General features: G+C 36.9%; 1 non-coding gene across 1 annotated transcript; it reads right to left on the bottom strand.

Moving 5' to 3' along the window:
• Window positions 1-391: 391 nt before the first annotated feature.
• Window positions 392-498, bottom strand: LOC128281552 (small nucleolar RNA R71). The gene has a single exon (XR_008271783.1). It is a non-coding gene; the product is annotated as a small nucleolar RNA R71 (small nucleolar RNA).
• Between the last annotated feature and the right edge of the window lie 20835 nt (window positions 499-21333).

Below are 21333 nucleotides of genomic sequence, written 5' to 3'. Positions count from 1 at the left end.
GCAACCGCTACTCAGAATTTCAATTTAACTTGAACTCTACCACATGCCACACGCCTCAAGCAAAAATAATTCCCTTGCTCGCTCAGGGACTCGAACACAGGACCTCCAGCCAACTAACACTCCACTTAACCACCAGACTAGTAGGCCCTTTCTATTATATACCTACAACCAATTAAACTTAAACCCTTTGAGCAAGGTTAAGGCTTTATTCAGAAAAAGACAAAAATTCACCTAAGATAAGGCTTGAACTTGGGACCTCCCACACACACCTAGAACACTTAACCACTGAAGTAGATACTCATCTTGTCATATTTTAACAGAAAAAAATAAAAATTTTGGGGCGTTAAAAGAAAGATTCCTTATGAAGTATTTCTTGCCTAGCAAGAATGCTAAGTTGAGGAATGAGATCATTGCTTTCCAACAAATTAATGATGAGTCCTTGTATGAGACATGGATAAGGTACAAATGATTATTACAGAAGTGCCCTCATCACGGTATCCCACATTGCATCCAACTTGAGATGTTTTATAATGGTCTCAATGTACACACGAGGATGGTAGTGGACGCTTCTGCTAATAGTGCTCTCCTTTCTAAGTATTATAATTAGGCTTATGAAATCATTTAGAGGATTGCCAGCAACAATTATCAATGGCCAACCAATCGAGCAGCGTCAGGAAGATGAGTCGCTAGAATACATGAAGTGGAAGCTCTCACTTCACTCGCATCTCAATTATCATCAATATCATCAATGCTTAAAAATTTTACTGATAATGGGTTTAATAGTTTTGCAGCTCAACCACCGAATCAAGTTGAAAATGTAGCCTGTGTCTATTGTGGGGAAGGACATTTGTTCGAAGAATGTCTATCAAACCCAGGATCCGTGTATTACATGGGTAACCAGAACCAAAATTAAGGAAGGCAAGGACTATAATCCAATTTCTATAACCCATCATGGCGAAACCACCAATTTTTCTTGAGTAACCAAGGGGCAAGAACCAGTAACACTTACGCCTAACCTAGACCGACACAACCACATAGTTTTCCCCAGTAAGTTTAGAAACCAACCCAAGCTGAACCGTCCAATAGCTTAGAGAATCTATTGAAGGAAGACATAGAAAAATAATGAAGTCACTCTAAGGAATTTGGAGAATCAAGTGGGCCAGCTTGCAACTGAACTCAGAAACTTACCACAACGTGCTTTACCTAGTGATACGGAGAATTTGAGGAACCCAGGGAAGGAGCATTGTAAAGCATTGACATTGAGGAGCGGAAAGACATTATATCCTAACACCGTTGAAGTTGAAATGGATCTAGCTGATGCTCAAGACTCAGAAGAAGTTCAACCGAGTGTTGAAATTCCAGTTTCACTAAAACTAGAATTTACAAAATCTGGCAAGGTAACTTCAGAACCAACTAATTCTGATCAACTAGCAACTTCATTAGATGCAGAGTTGCCCATAGGACAAATCAACCAGTTTTAGTAAAGAAGCCTCCACTACCCTACCCTCAAAGACTTCAAAAGCTGAAGCAGGAAATCCAATTCAATAAGTTCCTAGACGTACTTAAGAAACTTCATATCAATATCTCGTTCGTTAAAGCACTTGAAAAAAATGCCGAACTACATCAAATTCATGACGGATATTCTATTAAAAAATGAAGACTTGGAGAATTTGAGACGGTAGCCCTGACGAAGGAATGCAACATGTATCTTTAAAACAAACTACCCCCAAAGTTGAAGTATCTTGGATGTTTTACCATACCTTGCAACATTGGAGCAACATATTATGGTAAGGCATTATGTGACTTGGGTACGAGTATAAACTTGATGCTTATGTCAATATTTAGGAAGTTGGGCATAGGTGAAGTTAGACCTACTATGGTTACACTTCAAAAGATTGATCCTTAGCACATCTAGAAAGAAAAATCGAGGACGTATTGGTACGTGTAGACAAATTTATTTTTCCTTCTGACTTTGTGGTTCTAGATTTTGAAGCAGATAAAGAAGTGCCAATCATCCTAGAAAGGCCTTTCCTAGCAACCAGAAGGACCCTTATTGATGTAAAAAAGGGTGAGCTCACTATACGTGTTCAGGATGATTAGGTAACATTTGATGTTTTTAAGTCTATGCGATTTCCTAACACAATTGATGATTGTTCTGCAGTGTTTGATTTAGAGGATTTATCGTGGAAAAGGAACTCAACTATGTTGATGACCCATTGGAACAAATTCTAACAACAGACCCTCTAAATGATGAAGAGGAAGATGAATACTTAGCTTTGCTAGAAGCTAACCAAAGGGGATTTAATCTACAATCCCGTTTAGAATCTTTGGAGTTAGAGAACAGGGATTATGCCCAAGCAAAAGCATCAATCAAGGAGCCACCTAAATTAGAACTCAAGGTACTTCCTTCACATTTAAAATATGTTTATTTAGGTAAAGTTGCTACTCTACCTGTGATTGTTTTAGCAGAATTAACTATTGAATAAGAAGAGAAACTCATCCTAGTTTTGAAACAATTCAAGAAGGCTATCGGATGGACCATAGCCGATACTCACAGTATTAATCCGTCTGTATGCATGCACAAGATTATCTTGGAAGATGGAAAAAAAGGGACAATTGATGGACAACGAAGACTAAACCCCATCATGAAGGACGTGGTGGAAAAAGAAATCATCAAGTGGTTAAATGCGAGTATAATTTACCCTATCTTAGACAGTCAATGGGTAAGTTCGGTCCAGTGCGTGCCAAATAAAGAAGGTATTATGGTCATTGAGAACGAGAATAACGAGTTGATATTAACTAGAACGATTACGGGAGATATTCAAAAATAAGAGATGACTTAATGAGAAGTGCTCTTACGAAAATATACAATGACCTATTTATTTTTGTGCCTGAGTTTCCAGATTTCATATTTGAACCATGGAGTCCACTATCGAAGAAGGAGCGAAGCGGTTCATGCAAAAATAAAGATGATGGAGCAAAAGATAAGTCAAATTCGGAAGGATTTGCAAATAAATAAAAATAGGGGATCTTGACTTGATTTTATTTCTTAGGTTATTTTAGGATTAAGTTTAATTAGGAATTTTTATTTTTGCATAATAAAACAAAAGGTTGAAATCATTAATTTAAATGAACAAGTCACAAAGTATAAAGTGTGGCAATAAATATATACATGTCTAGGATTGGATTTAGAGAGAGCTTGGTACTTAAGCAGTCAATTTGGCTCACCTCCTCTTTTCTAGATTCCTACTTGGTATATAGTATCTATTCACTTTTAACAATGAGGACATTGTTCATCTTAAGTAGAGGGACCGAAAAATTGAAATTATTTCCACTTAGAATAAATTTTTCTTTTAGTTATGATTAGGTTATATTTTGTTTAAAAATTTGAAATTTTGGTAAGTATGCTAAACTTTAGTATGAATAAAGTTCGATTATTTCAATAATTGTTATGTTAACTAAAATATGACATAAGTGTATTTTTAATAACGCATGCAAATCATACCATAAAATTTTTAGTTCCTTAGGAAAGTTAGGCATGCATGAAATTTTAAGTCTCTAGAATTAACTTAGTAGTTTCTTGAGGCAAAATCCTAGGAAGTATGGAATGTTGAAAATTATTTAGGCAACTTTTGTTTGGACATTTTGAGCCTTTCAAGCTAACATTGATGAAATTTTATCCCTTGAAACCTAACTTTGAGACTATATGACCTAATTTTATTTGAACCGTCGCAATATTTAGCCATCACTTCTCTCTTAATTTTCTTTAAATTGTCCCAAACACTAGACTCAATACTATTCAGAACATTCTTTGAAAATAAGTTTGGGGAGTTGAAAAGAAGTATCGAAATGCCCAAAAAATTGTAATACATACAATAAAATGCTCGTAAAAAAAGAGAGCATATGTACTTGAAAGAAAATAGATGTACAAAAGAGCATGTGAAAGCAAAGTAAGTTGGTGTATTGAAGGTAAATATTCTGAATGTCTGATTGAAGCTGAGTCTAGGGTTTTTTAACCTAAATTTATCTTTTACCTACCCCTAGACTAGCCATGTTACACCCTTATTAAAGACCTATTGGTTCAAGTTTCTATGCTACCTACATTAGTGGAGAGAAATTGATATGTTCAAAATATGAAGATATAAATTGAACTTAATGATTGCAGCTTAATCTTGAATAAGGGAATAAAATCAAATTGGTAGGGATTAACATGTCTTTATTAGGAAGCATTTAGTCTAATTTTTTCTATCATAAGAATGATTGAGATTAATTTGAATGATATGTATACATAAGTATACCAAATTCATGATTGTTAGGAAGAATGTTGCTCTGAAGGAGTTTCAAAGGTGTTTTTGAGAAATTCTTTTCAAAATTTGTGCATTACTCGAGATGAGCAATGAATTTGGTTTGGGGGTGTGGAAACACAAAAATATACACACTTTTTCATGCTTTTTTTAAATCAAATTCATGCAAGTTCGGTAAAATTCTTGTCGAAAAATATATTATTATTATAAAATAATTAGTTTGTAATTAAATTATTAACATAATGAATTTTAGTTAAATTTTATAATTAATTTTCATTAATTTTGGTTAATTTTCGACAGATTTACATAAATGGCGAAAAACAGCTCGGTAGACACTACTAGAAGCGCAAAATCGAGAAACAATTTTTGAAGCATCAAGGCGAATTAATTTTTCAGCCTAAGACGGTCAAAATTATGTGTATTAATTCATAATATAATTCATTTTAATTTATATCCAATTTAATTTGGGTTAAATAAATTATTATTAATTAATTATGAAAGGTGGCTCACTTGAGTTGAATCAAGAAAACCGAACCGACTGAGTACTGGGCAGCCCAAAATCATCCCACATGCTGACCCAATCAGCTTGCTTGACTGATTAATTAGCTTGCAAAATGACCTTTTAAGACTTTTTCATATTGCAAGCACACCCCTCCACTATTTGTGCCTTTCTATATTTGCCCCTACCTTAATATAGCAAGTTTGAAAACTTCAAACTTGCCACATGTGTGGCCGGCCAAGGGGGGATATTTGGCTACTAATTTTGGCTATTTTTAGCAGCCCTCTCAACCTATAAAACCCTCCTTGCTGCTCATTTCAAATACACCTCAACTTTCTCATCTCTTCTCTTCTCTCTCAATTTTCTCACTTCATTTCTCATCCACTTTTCTTTATTCTCTTGCCGATTTCACCTCTTGAAAAAAAGTCATTCATTCACCATTTGGAGCAGCATTAAAGTGTTCGTAGCAGCCTCGGTTCGATAAGAACAAGCAGAGAAGGAATAGTGGAGTAAACCAGTCAACCACAGAAAAACACCGGATTTGATTCTTGTTCCCTATCCTTTTAATTTTTGTTGTTGTTATGATGAACATGTCTATGAATATTTGTGATATTGATATGGATTGAATTTAATTCGTGTTAGGTTGATTACATTTTGTCTACTTAATTTATTAAAATTGTGTTGATGTTGTTATAGGCCTCAGTAAGATGTTTGATTAAGTAAAACCATGACTAAGTTATTCTTGCATTACAATTGTAAGGTAAGTAATGAATTAATTATTTAAACGGATTGAAATCGTAATTAATTGAAATGATACTTAATCGGTGCATGTTTAATCATCTAAGGTAGCTGAGGGTTAAATTAGCAACAGTATCTAACGATACATTTGCCTTGCATAACTTGCAAGATTATTGCGATTAAACTATTTCAAGGTAGAAATACATTGTTACCTCACGTAATCTTTTATGAGCTCCTGAGATTGAATTAATTGTTTGAGTTGGCATAGAGATATGTACAAGAGATTATTTTAACTTCATAAGTATGTATGTGCATTAACACATTTGCCTGTTAAAATTTGTTTAATCGATTGAATTGACATAAAGATATAGTCAATAGATGAATAGATTTTGGTAGGTGAGTATGTTCATAAGTTAGCAAATTACTGAGTTGCCGTGAATTTATTCGTAACAATATAAACATGAGTTTAATAATTATAAGTTAAGAACTGTAATTAATCTAACACAATTATGTCATCTTGATTAAAATAATCTTTTTGAAATCGTGCATAGGAACTTTATTTTACTTTATTTGTTTTACTTTGTTAAAATTTTAGTTTTTAATCACCTCTTCAAATCAAAATAATTTTCTTCACAAGAGTGTTTTAAATTAGATTCATAAATAATTCTTTTCACAGCCCCTGTGGGTACGATAACTCGACATTTACTTGTCACTTTATTACTTGTTGCGATTGTATACACTTGCACATTTCCGTCGTTCCACTGGACTAGCTCACACTTTTCTTTTATGGGGAGCCTGTGTTCCACTACATCAGTATTTAGGCCAGACATGTCTTGATAGGACCACGCGAAGATATCTTTGAATTCTTGAAGCAACTCAATGAGATTTTGCCTTGTTTCTGTAGTGATGCAAGTTCTTATTTTCACCTCTTTCTATTTTTTTTCATCCCTTAAGCTCCCGACTTCCACTGATTCTTTGTGAGGTAAGATCTGTTTTTCATCTTGCTTTAACACCCCTTAACCCTAAACTGTCACTGGAATAGGGTTGCGAGACATTACCGGACAATCAAATAATTTACGATTAATATTCAAATAATTATCGAACATATTATATTATACAATAATTATAAAGTCCCTTGATAGGACCCTCAAGGCCCAAGATACGTATTAGAGGGGAATCGGGACATGTTTGGGTGTTTCGAGGATTTTTTTTAACTTAATATAACCCCTTTATAAATATCTAACCTTCCCTGCAATTTCAAACCAGGACAAATCCAAAACCAATATTTCGACCAATGCAATTTCATGTTTAATCGTATTAAAATCATACCTATAACATTAATTTGATAATTTACTCTATGAACATTTATATTACCATTAAAAATAAAATTATAATTTCATCCATTCCATTCTAAATTTAGCAACAATTATACCATGTATATCATAGATATTTTCATACCATTTCATTAGTTTAAACACCAAAATATCAAATACCATTCTTTACAACAAAAATCATATAGTATTTTAAAGTGACCAAAATAACACCTATGTACATGTCACTTTTACCAAAAGAAGAATACATCACTGAGTTTTGCACTGGAGTCGGGATCGCTTAGATGTTGAACCAAGACTCTAAACACCTATTAACCTACGTACGACAACAACCATACACTGAGTATTTTATACTCAGTGGTATTACCATAATTCAAATTATAAACATAATAATCATATCATTAAATCATATAACTTTATTTATTTTATTTTATTTTATTTTATTTTTTTACTAAACCAATTCAAACATAAATTCGTCATTCTCAATATATTCATACAATTCAATTTAGCTAATCAACAATTGAAATCATATACATTCATGCTGAGCCATTATCCATCTCATGAACCATTGGTTCATGCTTTCTATTCTCATACTCACATTCAAATCACATTTTTTTTTAATTCACGTTCCATTTTCACATTTCTTTCAATGGCTCAACCAATTCATTTTATTCAGTTTATCTTTTCCTTTAATTACCCTTATTAGCAAACTAGGACTTTGGCGGATACACGGATCCAACCAAACACACCAGCTTGGCACTCAATGCCTCATCAGATAGTTTGAAGCAAAGTTGACACCTAATATCTCATCGGCAGAGCAGAAGTAAAATGGTACCCAGTACCTCATCGAATCCATCCGAAGTAAGATAATGACACCTTGTGTCTCATCAACTCGAGGTCGAAATATCCCTGAACTCTTCCAATCCTATGGCATGCCAACTATATCCGATTTATCCCGACTAGTTAATAGGGTATTTAATTCACTTTCTTTGTTTCAGTCAATATTCACATTAATGCCACTTAAATCACAATTTCACTTTCATTTCAAAAATCCACTTTCAAAATCAAATACACTTTCCATTCACCAATCAAAATACAATTCAATACTAGCACATATTTCTCATTCAATTCAACTTCACTTTAAATCCCAAATTCTCTTTCAATTCAACAATTCAATCATAACCCAATACTAAAATTTATTTAACAACCATTTCAATTATCATTCAATTCTATAACAACACTTACCTCATAATTTACTTACCAAATACATAATTTAATTTAACATTTAATGAATAAATAATTTGAATTATAGTAATACAAACCCCGATTTATTAGGTTACTCCTCGACAACTTTTTCCTTTCCTTTCGATGCCGATGCCTCGGGTTCCTTGTTAGCTACGAAAATAATAATAATAATTTTCACTATTAATTATAGCATTAAATTATGATAAATAATTGAATTTTTATTCAATTCCTACTTATTCCCAATTTCATCCTAATCTAAATTCACTTCCTTTTCTAACTCAATTATACTTCTTTTCTACTTAATTTCTTCCTACATTCAACTCAACTATTCAATATTCACAATAAAACCCTAATCTAAAACTTCTTTCAATTTAATCCCTTTATCACAAAACTTATAGCTTCTTTTACAATTTAATCCTTTTTATCACTTTTAACTTGAAATTTATTCAATTAAACCCCTAATTCATATTTTTGTTCTACATGAACTATTTGAAAAATTATGAAATTCCAAAATATTAACTTAATTTCATTAAAACCTTGTTTTAAGACTTCAAAAACATCAAAAATTAAGTAAAAATGACTTAATTGACTTACCTTTTAAAGCTTAAAGCTTCAAATCCCTAGTTTTTCCTTTTCTTGTTTTATTTCCCATTTTCTTCCTTTCTTTCCCGTTTGCTATTCTGTTCTTCTTTTCTATCTTTGTTTCTTATTTCTTTTATGCTTTATTATTTTATTAACATAATATAATATTAATATCATATATTAAAATATCTTTTACTTTAATATTAAGTAAATTAATAATTATATAACAAGTGTACAAATTTATATTTATTACACATGTATGGTCTCATCACCATACATTTGTCATTATTTAATTTATTTATCACATAAAAATCTTATAATATAATTATTTAATTAATAAATATCTTTTAACTTAATAATAATAAGTAATAAATATCTATCTACTTAAATAAAAAGTAAATAAATATTTATGTTACAATTGTATACATATTATTATTACATTTGAATATTTTATCACCATCCACTTGTCAAAATCATACTTTATTCATCATATAAAAATCTAATTATTTTAATTTGATTTAATAAAATTTTATAACTAAATTAAATATTTATGTAATCATTGTTTAAGTAAAAATCTTAGAGTTTTACTCTATTTTGTCCTCATCTTCCCAAATAGGCTTAATTGCCTATTTGGTCCTTGTTATTTCCTTTTTAATCTATAATTAGACTTTTACCCCTTATTCAATTTTAGTCATTTTTCCTAATTTCTATTAATTAAGCTAAATTCACCTAATTAAAACTTACTTAAGTTCACTACTAGACACATAATTACTCCTAATAATTATTTACTAATTTAGTTTACTAAGACGGAGGCCCGATATTGCACTTTTCTGATGCCCATGAATTTTGGGTTATTACATTTCTCCCCCTTAATAAATTTCGTCCTCGAAATTTTCCTGAGAAAAGATGAGGATATTGTTCTCTTATTGTTTCCTCCTGTTCCCAAATTACTTGTAACACCCCAAACCCGACCTAGACGTTATGGCCGAATCTGACGGCGTTTTTAGGAAACCTTATTAAGAGAAAAATCATTCAGTTTATTATCTTCACTTAAGTCGGGAAATCTCTATTCCAATTATTACGTGAAAACATTTCATTAACGCGGAAGCTAAAACATCATTAATTCATAAATCAATAATTTAACAATTTAAAATCCCAAAATAAACCCAAGAATAGTTTGAGTTCCAAATACATATTAATCCCAAAACATATATTTAAATAAAGTGGGCAAAATAAAGTGTTACTCAAAAATCCGTAAATGTCTACCAGTGGTCACCATCGGGCCCTCCGTCACACTGATCCATCTACTGCTAAGGATTACCTGACAAACAAAATAAACAAAGGGATAAGTTTTCACAAACTCAGTGTATAAATCCCCACAAACAGCATGCATACAAACAGATAACAGAATATAGTTATTCGGCCTTAGCCATATAGATATCGCATGCATAACAGATCAGATATCAGAAATATCATGCCCACTAACCCTGCACACCATCTCCATCCAACCCATCACACCATGTGGGGATAGAATCGACCCACCCAACCCTACACACCAAGTATGGGGATTTAATCAACCCATCCAACCCTACACACCATAAGGAACCACATCGCAGCACACATCATAAGTATGCAGCTTAGCTGCCAGATAACAGGCTAATCGCCTCTCAGACTTCATTCTCTTCACAGTAATCCTAACCCAATGCAATGCATCATAAATATCATGGCATGCTATTATGCAGATAGCAGATCATATCAACATCATGTTAGAGCAGATGTATAGAATCAGATAGATACACATGCTTATATTAACATACTTTTCAGTAACCAATCGGAGTATGGGGGCTAAGTAATGCTTACCGCCCTTTCAGTCAGGTCACAGTCGACTCAGGTGACCCATGCAACCTTATAGAACATTTCAACAAAATTGGGCTCACACGCCGGAGTGTCCTGCCCGTGTGGGACCACATGCCCGTATGGCCCACACGGCCCAAATTGGCTTTGTTTGTGTGGATCACACGGCCTGGCCCAGATTCCCACACACTCGTGTGGCCCACACGGCCCATTTTCCTGAACCATGCCTCGTACACGGCCTACAAGCCCTCGCACGCCTGTGTTCGTCACACCCGTGTGGCCCGCGCACGGCCTAGCTCGTCAGTGACACACCCATGTCTCGCGACGTAGGCTACCACACGGGCAAACCATATGCCCGTGTGGCGTCAACAAGCCACTTTTCAACTTTCGTCGAAACTCGTTTTCTACGTAATCGGAGTACACACCTAGTTTGTTTTCGCTACTAATCCAACCACGAGCACTCTAAAGCCTAAAATCACTCATAGCAAACCCAAAATTAGTCTCTTAAGTCTAATTATTAAGAATGGGAAAATCCTAAAACAAGAGATCTACTTACCTTCAACGAATACCGATGATTCTTCTCTGTTTAGAACCCGATTAGGGATCCACAGAACACACCTCAAAGCACAAGTTAACGCTCAAATTTGTGACCTCCCAAACACACCCCAAAGCACATACCCTCTTAACCACACATTTAAATCCCAAAATAATACAAAAGCAATTGTTTAGATATTTCCATACTCAACCATCACAAAAGCTGAATTTACAAAAATTTGGGGCAATACAACTCTACCCCTTAAAGAAAATTCATCCTCGAATTTTACCTGATCAGAAAAGGTGAGGATATTGCTGAAGCATCGAATCCTCTGGCTCCCAAGTAGCCTCCTCAGTGCTATGATTCCACCACAACACCTTCATTAACGGAATAGATTTCCTATGCAGAACCTTAATGTCACGATCCAAAATCTGAACTGGCTCCTTCTCGAACGTCAGATCCGGTTTAACCTCAATCTCCTTCACAGGTACAATGTGCGTGGGATCAGATCGATAACGTCTCAACATCGAGACATAGAACACGTCATGAATACGATCCAACTTTGGAGGTAGCTCCAACTGATATGCGACTGGCCCCACTTGCTTTAAAATTCGGTACAGCCTAATAAATCGAGGACTCAGCTTGCCCTTACGACCGAACCTCAGAACCTTCTTTTATAACGAGACCTTAAGAAAAACCATGTCTCCCACAGAATACTCGATGTCCTTCCTTTTCAAATACGCATAGGACTTCTGTCTATCAGAAACCACTTTCAGTCAATCCTGAATCAAGCGAACCTTATCCTCAGTCTCTGAATCCAACTCCGGACCCAAAACACGTCGCTCATCCAATTCAGTCCAGCACAAAGGAGTGCGACACTTACAACTATAAAGTGCCTCATACGGTGCCATCTGTATACTAGACTGATAACTGTTATTGTAAGCGAACTCTGCTAGAGGCAAATACTCCTCCCAACTTCCTCGAAAATCCATAACACATCCTCTCAACATATCCTCCAATATCTGGATCACCCTCTTTGACTAACCATCTGTCTGAGGATGAAAAGCAGTACTGAAGTCAAGACGAGAACCCAAAGCCTCATAAAGCTTCTGCCAAAATCGAGACGTAAAATGAGGATCCCTATTAGAAATGATCGCGACAGGTACCCCATGCAGCCTCACTATCTCAGAAATGTACAGCTTGGCCAACTTCTGTAGAGAGAAGTCTGTCCTAATAGGAATGAAATGTGCGATCTTGGTCAATCAGTCCACGATGACCCAAACAGAGTCCTTCTTAGTGGGTGTTAGGGGCAACCCACTAACGATGGACACTAACGAAGTCTATCATTACTCGATCCCATTTCCACATCGGTATCTTAACTGGCTGTAGCAAACCCGACGGTAACTGATGCTCAGCCTTAACCTGCTAACACGTCAAACAACGAGCAAGAAAATCGGTTACTTCACGCTTCAACCCTGGCCACTAGTACTGTGACATCCCAAAATTGACCCTAGTCGGGAAGTGGTTTCGGGACCGCTAAACCGAGTCACCGACATGTTCGAACATAATATTTATTGTCTAGAATATGTGAAAATGCATGTGTGAATTTTGAATTCTTTGATTTAGTTAATTTGATTGTGAATTGAAAGAAAAATGACTCATGTGAAAGGATTTAAAAATATGTAGCTAATTTTAAGAGGTTAATAAAGGAATGAAGTAAAATAAATGGAGTTGCATGTCAAATACTCCATTTATTTTGGATGAGTGGCTTGACCATGTCTAGATTATGGGCAAGGGACATGTTTCCAACATGTTTAGTTAGTGCATTATGTAGAAAGAATTAAGAAATGAAAACAAAAAAAGAAAAAATGAGCATGGATGCCCCCCATGGTGCCGTAGCTAGAGAGAAAGAAAGAAAAAAAGTTGTTATTCATCCTTTCTTTGAGCAAAGACTAGGAAGAAAATACAAAGAGAAAAGAAAAGCTTCACCCTTTGGTTCTTCTTGGCCGGTTTGAAAAGAGAAAAGTTGAAGACATTCAGCCATATTTGCATCTAAGTTAAGGTAAGTTTGATGTTGTGCCATGAGATTCAAGCATGTTTTAGTAGTTAGCTTGAGTTCTAAACTAGCCCATGGTTCAAATCTTCACTATATCATGGAGATAAGGTTCGCTAAGGTGGATTTGTGGATGTTATTTGCATGCTAAAAGTAAAGCTTGTAATGATGCATGGTATGGTGTTGTATGGCATTCGGCCATGGTAGGAAATAAAAGGAAACTATGTTCGTTGTTCATGTCATTTGAATGAGAAGTGCTAGTAAGGTGAAGTACAAATGTTAGTGTTGATTTACTAGTGTATATGTGCATATTAGCCTAGTTGTGAACTTGAAACAAATTGGTGTTTAGTCGATACAAGCGACCTTACTTGTAGAATGTATCAAGTGTGGAAATCGGCCTTAACATGGATGTGTATGTTCTACCACATGAACGAATACATATGTTGATGTGTATATTCAGCCTTAGGTAGCCTATTGATGGCCTTAGCTTTCCTTGATGCTTGAATGAATTGTATTGAATTGCTTGATGTAATATAAAATGTGCATGACCATTGTGTATTCAAGCTAAAGGGTGGCCATATGACCATTTAAACTCCTTGTCATATTCGCCATAAGCTAGCATAATGAGGTTTTAATAAGTTAAATTTGTGTGAATTAGCTCAAGAACTCAAAGGATCAAAGTTGGACAAGGGAAAGACAAAATAATTGAATAGCCGTTGAAAACGATGCGACAACATCCGAGGTAAGTCATTAAGCACATATGTTTGATATTGCTTAAATGATTCTAAAATCTATGCAATTGTGTTTAATGGGATGCTATATATATATAAATGAAATTGTATGTGTATGGAGTGATGACAATTGTTGAATGTAAAAGAAATAGTAAAATGTGTAGAAAGTTTGCTTTCGGCACTAAGTGTCTTGGCAATACGTGTGTACGGTGGCGAGATTGGCACTAAGTGTGCGTCTTTGGAAATATATGGCACTAAGTGTGCGTCTTTGGAAATATATGGCACTAAGTGTGCGTCTTTGGAAATATATGGCACTAAGTGTGCATGCTAGAAATATACTGACCTTTGGGTGTGCGAGCTCAAGGCTATGGCACTATGTGTGCGGGCTTAAATCGAATGGCACTAAGTGTGCGAAATCGAGTATTAAGCCTTGTGTGTGCGTACTCTATATATATGGAGGTGTGTCTCCATCGAGTTGAGTATGGACAGCGGATCGGGTAAGTACCTTGAGCTCATGACGAATAGGAAATACGTTCATGCTCGGGGTTGAGCTTGGTAAGCTTTAAATCTATGTGATGATTGAAATTGTATGGTTGTGGTGGAAATGAGTTAGTGTGTGAAAATGCCTTAAATATCTTGTTGTGTGGAATATGAAATGTGGATGTATGACTTGGTATGAGATTGAACCGAAAGGTCCGAGGAATTATGGTATAGTTTTGATATGGATGAGTACCCAGCCTCGTTTATTGTTTCATGTTGTGGTAACTTTATTAATGGATGGTTGTTGAATGCTTATGACTTCTTGAGTTATAAACTTACTCGGTGTTTTCTTGTCACCCATTTTAGGTCTCTTGGACTCGTATTGTTTTGCGTGTTTCGGAACCGTCGTTGAAGTCATCACACCAGCTGGAAATCTTTTGGTATTGTCTTCGTAGTTGAACTAGGAGAACATTTGGCATGTATAGGCTATTTTGGTTTGTTGAATTGTGGGTTGTAAACTTTAAGCCATGTGAAAATGGCCTATGTGGTCGTTGAGTGGGATGCTAGAACCTATAGCCACGAGTCTTAGAAACTTTAATTTTGATAAGGTGGCCATGATTTGTGTCATGTATAATGGATGATTAGTAAGGCCAAGGAAAGATTCATGAAATTGGCATAGTCTCTGCGAATCGCTATGGACAGCAGCAGTGATATGAGATTGAAAAATCACTAAAAATAGTAGAATTAGAATTAAATAGTGAATAAATTATGAAATTGAACCTTGATGAACCTATTTTCATATGGATGAAACGAAACGACCGTATGAGCAGATATCTTGAGAGATATTAAAGTTCTCGTGAGACAGGGGCAGAACCATTTCTGGATCCCCTGTCTCGACTTTGAAAATTTACCATAAATTATCCAGAAGGAATTAGAAGTCGTTACTTATATTTACAGATTCCCCTTTGAGTCTAGTTTCATTAGAAACAAACGGCATGAGCATTGAAGCTCTGTACGAGAAGATATCGTAATGCGCGAAGGTCAGTGTAGTCGACCCCTGTAACATGGGCGACTTTAACTAATAAAATGTACCAATTGGCCAGACCAAAAATTCTAGAAATAAATTCATGGATGGGTATATGAGTATAGTTTCAGGGAAAATTTACGGAATTGGTTTTCGAGTTCTGTAACTCGAGATATGATTTTTAAGGTAACAGTGGCGTAGTTAGCTAGCTTTGCTGAAACAAAATTTCATAATTTCCAAGAGGAAATAAGGAAGTAAGCCAGTAACACCTCGTGGTCGAATCCGTGACGGTCACGGGTTTGGGGTGTTACATTTCATTGGTATCAAAGCTATGGTTTAGTCGGTTCTAGGACTACCATAGCGCGTGTGAGTCTAGCTATACATGCCAAATTGTTAGTGCTTAATAATGTGATGACTTCTGACGGCTGAAATTTTTGGTTTGATTAGCAATGGAACCCGGGGTAGAGAGACCCTTGGCGGATGACGTTGAAAGTGTAGCGGCTGCTCCCACGCAAGGGACACCGCCCGTTGAGCCTCAGTCATCCGCGAATAATCAAAATGAAGGGGCGAAACAAGCCTTCTTCACCATGATGAATGAGTGGGTCGCGCAATATGCCCGAACCAATCCGGCTGTCCAACCATTCCCGAATTTAAATACTCCACCCCAAGAGCCCATAATGCCTCCGATTCTCGATCTGTGAGGTTGAGTAAACCACCGTGGACTTGATTAGGAAGCGTGGAAATGAGGAGTTCAAGGCCATAGTTACTAATGATGCCGAAAAGGCCGAGTTCTAGCTCGATAACACCATTAGAGTGTTAGATGAACTGTCATGCACACCCGATGAATGTCTTAAGTGTGCTATATCCTTGTTACGAGACTCAGCTTACTATTGGTGGAGGACTTTAATTTCCACAGTCCCAAATGAACGAGTTACTTGGGATTTCTTTCAATCCGAATTTCGAAAGAAATACATTAGTCAACGGTTCATCGATCAGAAGCGTAAGGAGTTCTTGGAACTCAAGCAAGGCCGTATGACCGTATCTGAATAAGAACATGAGTTCGTAAGACTTAGTCGGTATGCTCGGGAGTGTGTGGCTGATGAGGTTGCTATGTGCAAAAGATTTGAAGAAGGATTGAATGAAGATTTGAAGCTGCTAGTGGGTATTTTGGAGATAAAGGAGTTTGTAACACCAGTCGAACGAGCCTGCAAGGCGGAAGAACTTGGAAAGGAAAAGAAGAAGGCTGAATTTGAAGCAAGAGATTATCGTAAAAGATCGGCGAGTAAAGCTCCATTCTCGGTGGTAAAGAAGTTCAGGGAGGACACTAATAAGTCGAGGGCGACTGCGGGAATTTCCATCAGAGCCCGACCATTGACGGACTCCCGAGCTACATCGGTAGCTAGTGTGGGCAATAATCGTCAAGAGAGACCTGAATGCCCCCAATATGGAAGACGACACCTAGGTGAATGTTGGGGTAAGTCTGTTAACCGGGCCTGTTACGGATGTGGTTCAAAGGACCACTTCATTAGAGATTGCACGGAGCTAGATGAGAAGAATAAGATGCAAGGTGCAAGATCTAGTGGGGCGACGGCTAGAGGTAGACCCCCGAGGATTTCAGGAGGTAGGGGTGGTAATCAGAGAGGAGCCACTGATACGGCTGTTCGATCCGAGACCCCTGCTCCTGCTAGAGCATATGCCATCCGCGCACGAGAGGAGGCATCCTCCCCTGACGTTATCACTGGTACTTTTACTCTATTTGATACTAGTGTGATTGCATTGATTGACCCGGCTCTACTCATTCATATGTATGTGAAACTTTAGCATCCAGTAAGACTCTACCTGTTGAGTCTCTCGAGTTCGTAATTCGAGTGTCAAACCCTTTGGGTCAATACGTACTCGTTGATAAAGTGTGCAAAAGATGCTCCCTAATAATTCGAGAATCCTGTTTTCCGGCCGATCTGATGCTTCTACCATTTGATGAATTCGATGTTATTCTTGGTATGGATTGGTTGACCGTACATGATGCGATGGTGGATCGCAAAGGAAAACCATTGATTTGAGGAGTGCAAATAATGAGGTAGTCCGAGTCGAGTCTACTGATTTAAAAGGAGTGCCAGCGATAATATCTTCTATGACCGCTCGGAGATATGTGAAAAAGGGGTGTGAAACATACCTTGTGTATGTGTTTGAAAGTAAAGAGACGGAAAAGAAACTCGAATCGGTACCGGTGGTTTGTGAGTATTCAGATGTTTTTCGGAGGAGTTCTGGGATTGCCACCGGTTCGAGAAGTGGAATTCGCATCGAAGTTGTACCGGTACTACGCCGATCTCAATAACTTCGTGATCGTATGGCATTAACGGAGTTAAAGGAATTGAAGGTTCAATTGCAAGAATTGACGGATAGAGGTTTCGCTCGACCGAGTTTTTCTCCATGGGCGTTTGTATTGTTTGTGAAAAGAAGGACGGAACCATGAGGTTGTGCATCGACTATCGTCAACTCAATAAAGTGACGATAAAGAATAAATATCCATTGCCACGAATTGATGATTTGTTTGATCAATTAAAGGAAGCCTCAGTGTTTTCAAAGATAGATTTGAGGTCGGGGTACTATCGGTTGAGGTCCGAGAATTGGACATACCCAAAACCGCTTTTAGAACGAGGTACGGTCACTCTGAATTCTTGGTGATGCCGTTTGGGCTTACTAATGCCCTGCGGTATTTATGGATTTAATGAATAGAATTTTCAGGCCATACTTGGATCGGTTCGTAGTTGTATTTACCGATGACATTTTGGTCTATTCGAGAGATGAAACCGAACATCTTTGAGCACACGAGGCTAATGTTGCAAATTTTACGAGATAAGCGATTATACGCAAAGTTCAATAAATGTGAATTTTGGTTGAAAGAGGTTAGCTTTTGGGGCGCGTGGTGTCGCGTGATCGGTGTCGAGGTGGACCGAACAAAATTTCAGCCATAGTCGATTGGAAACCTCCAAGGAATGTTACCGAGGTTAAGAGCTTTTGGGGCTTGCGGATACTATCGACGATTTGTGAAAGGTTTTTCGATGATAGTTGCACCGATGACAAAACTACTTCAAAAAGATGTTAAGTTCGAGTGGTCGGAACGCTGTCAAGAAAGTTTCGATCGACTAAAAACCTGTTTAACCGAGGCCCCGGTACTAGTACAACCGGAGTCCGGTAAAGAGTTTGTCATATACAGTGACGCATCCTTGCTTGGGTTAGGTTGTGTGTTGATGCAAGAAGGTCGAGTTGTGGCTTACGCGTCGAGACAACTAAAGCCGCATGAGAGAAACTATCCGACCCATGACCTTGAACTAGCAGCCATAGTGTTCGCCTTGAAGATATGGCGGCATTACTTGTTTGGAGAAAGGTGTCACATTTATTCGGACCACAAGAGTCTAAAATATTTGATGACTCGAGAGATTTAAACCTGCGACAAAGGCGTTGGCTTGAGTTGTTGAAAGACTATGAACTCATCATTGATTATCACCGGGAAAGGCCAACGTGGTGGCCGATGCTTTAAGTCGCAAGGCTTTGTTTGCTTTGAGAGCGATGGATGCTCATCTATCCGTTTCACCCGATGAGGTGCTAGTAGTCGAATTAGAGACCAAACCGATGGTCAATCCGAGCGGATAATTCAAATACTCGAGGATATGTTGAGATGTTGCATCCTTGAGTTTCGTGGTTCATGGGAGCAGTAATTACCTTTGATTGAATTCACTTACAACAATAGTTTTCAATCAAGTATTAAGATGGCGCCTCACGAGGCTTTATACGGTCGTAAATGCCGTACCCCATTATTCTGGACTAAACTTAGTGAAAGTAAAGTCTTCGGGGTTGATTTGGTTAAGGATGCCGAGCAAAAAGTTCGAGTAATTCGTGAAAGTTTGAAGGTCGCCGGATCGCCAAAAGTCGTATGCGGATTTGAAAAGGAAAGACATTGAATATCAGGTTGGAGACAAGGTATTTCTCAAAGTTTTACCTTGGAAGAAGGTGCTTAGATTTGGTCGTGAGGGCAAATTGAGTCCGACGTTCATCGGGCCATATGAAGTATCCGAACGAGTTGGGCCAGTCGCATATCGATTAATTTTGCCCCCTGAGCTCGAAAAGATTCACAACGTTTTTCATGTCTCGATGCTTGACGATATAGGTCGATCCATCGCACGTAATCGCTCCATCGGGATTGAGACTCAGCCTAATTTGAGCTATGAAGAGGAACCGATTTGCATTATGAGGCGTGAAGTAAAAGAGTTGCGCAATAGGAAAATTCCGTTAGTGAAGGTGTTGTGGCATAAACACGGAATGGAAGAAGCCACTTGGGAACTTGAGGACTCTATGAAAGAGCGATACCGAGCCTATTTACGGTAAGATTTTGGGGACGAAAATTTCTTAAGTGGGGAGAGTTGTGACATCCCAAAATTGACCCTAGTCGGAAGTGGTTTGGGACCGCTAAACCGAGTCACCGACATGTTCGAACGTAATATTTATTGTCTAGAATATGTGAAAATGCATGTGTGAATTTTGAATTCTTTGATTTAGTTAATTTGATTGTGAATTGAAAGAAAAGGACTCATGTGAAAGGATTTAAAAATATGTAGCTAATTTTAAGAGGTTAATAAAGGAATGAAGTAAAATAAATGGAGTTGCATGTCAAATACTCCATTTATTTTGGATGAGTGGTTGACCATGTCTAGATTATGGGCAAGGGACATGTTTCCAACATGTTTAGTTAGTGCATTATGCGAAAGAATTAAGAAATGAAAAAAAAGAAAAAAGAAAAAATGAGCATGGATGCCCCCATGGTGCCGTAGCTAGAGAGAAAGAAAAAAAAAAAAGTTGTTATTCATCCTTTCTTTGAGCAAAGACTAGGAAGAAAATACAAAGAGAAAAGAAAAGCTTCACCCTTTGGTTCTTCTTGGCCGGTTTGAAAAGAGAAAAGTTGAAGACATTCGGCCATATTTGCATCTAAGTTAAGGTAAGTTTGATGTTGTGCCATGAGATTCAAGCATGTTTTAGTAGTTAGCTTGAGTTCTAAACTAGCCCATGGTTCAAATCTTCACTATATCATGGAGATAAGGTTCGGCTAAGGTGGATTTGTGGATGTTATTTGCATGCTAAAAGTAAAGCTTGTAATGATGCATGGTATGGTGTTGTATGGCATTCGGCCATGGTAGGAAATAAAAGGAAACTATGTTCGTTGTTCATGTCATTTGAATGAGAAGTGCTAGTAAGGTGAAGTACAAATGTTAGTGTTGATTTACTAGTGTATATGTGCATATTAGCCTAGTTGTGAACTTGAAACAAATTGGTGTTTAGTCGATACAAGCGACCTTACTTGTAGAATGTATCAAGTGTGGAAATCGGCCTTAACATGGATGTGTAAGTTCGGCCACATGAACGAATACATATGTTGATGTGTATATTCGGCCTTAGGTAGCCTATTGATGGCCTTAGCTTTCCTTGATGCTTGAATGAATTGTATTGAATTGCTTGATGTAATATAAAATGTGCATGACCATTGTGTATTCAAGCTAAAGGGTGGCCATATGACCATTTAAACTCCTTGTCATATTCGGCCATAAGCTAGCATAATGAGGTTTTAATAAGTTAAATTTTTGTGAATTATCTCAAGAACTCAAAGGATCAAAGTTGGACAAGGGGAAAGACAAAATAATTGAATAGCCGTTGAAAACGTGCGACAACATCCGAGGTAAGTCATTAAGCACATATGTTTGATATTGCTTAAATGATTGTAAAATCTGTGCAATTGTGTTTAATGGGATGCTATATATATATAAATGAAATTGTATGTGTATGGAGTGATGACAATTGTTGAATGTAAAAGAAATAGTGAAATGTGTAGAAAGTTTGCTTTCGGCACTAAGTGTCTTGAACAATACGTGTGTACGGTGACGAGATTGGCACTAAGTGTGCATGCT

The sequence above is a fragment of the Gossypium arboreum genome, chromosome 1, assembly GCF_025698485.1.
Source record: "Gossypium arboreum isolate Shixiya-1 chromosome 1, ASM2569848v2, whole genome shotgun sequence".
NCBI classification, from domain to species: Eukaryota; Viridiplantae; Streptophyta; class Magnoliopsida; order Malvales; family Malvaceae; genus Gossypium; species Gossypium arboreum.
The sequence above is the reverse complement of the archived record's forward strand: the minus strand, read 5'-3'. Positions and strand labels throughout refer to the sequence as shown.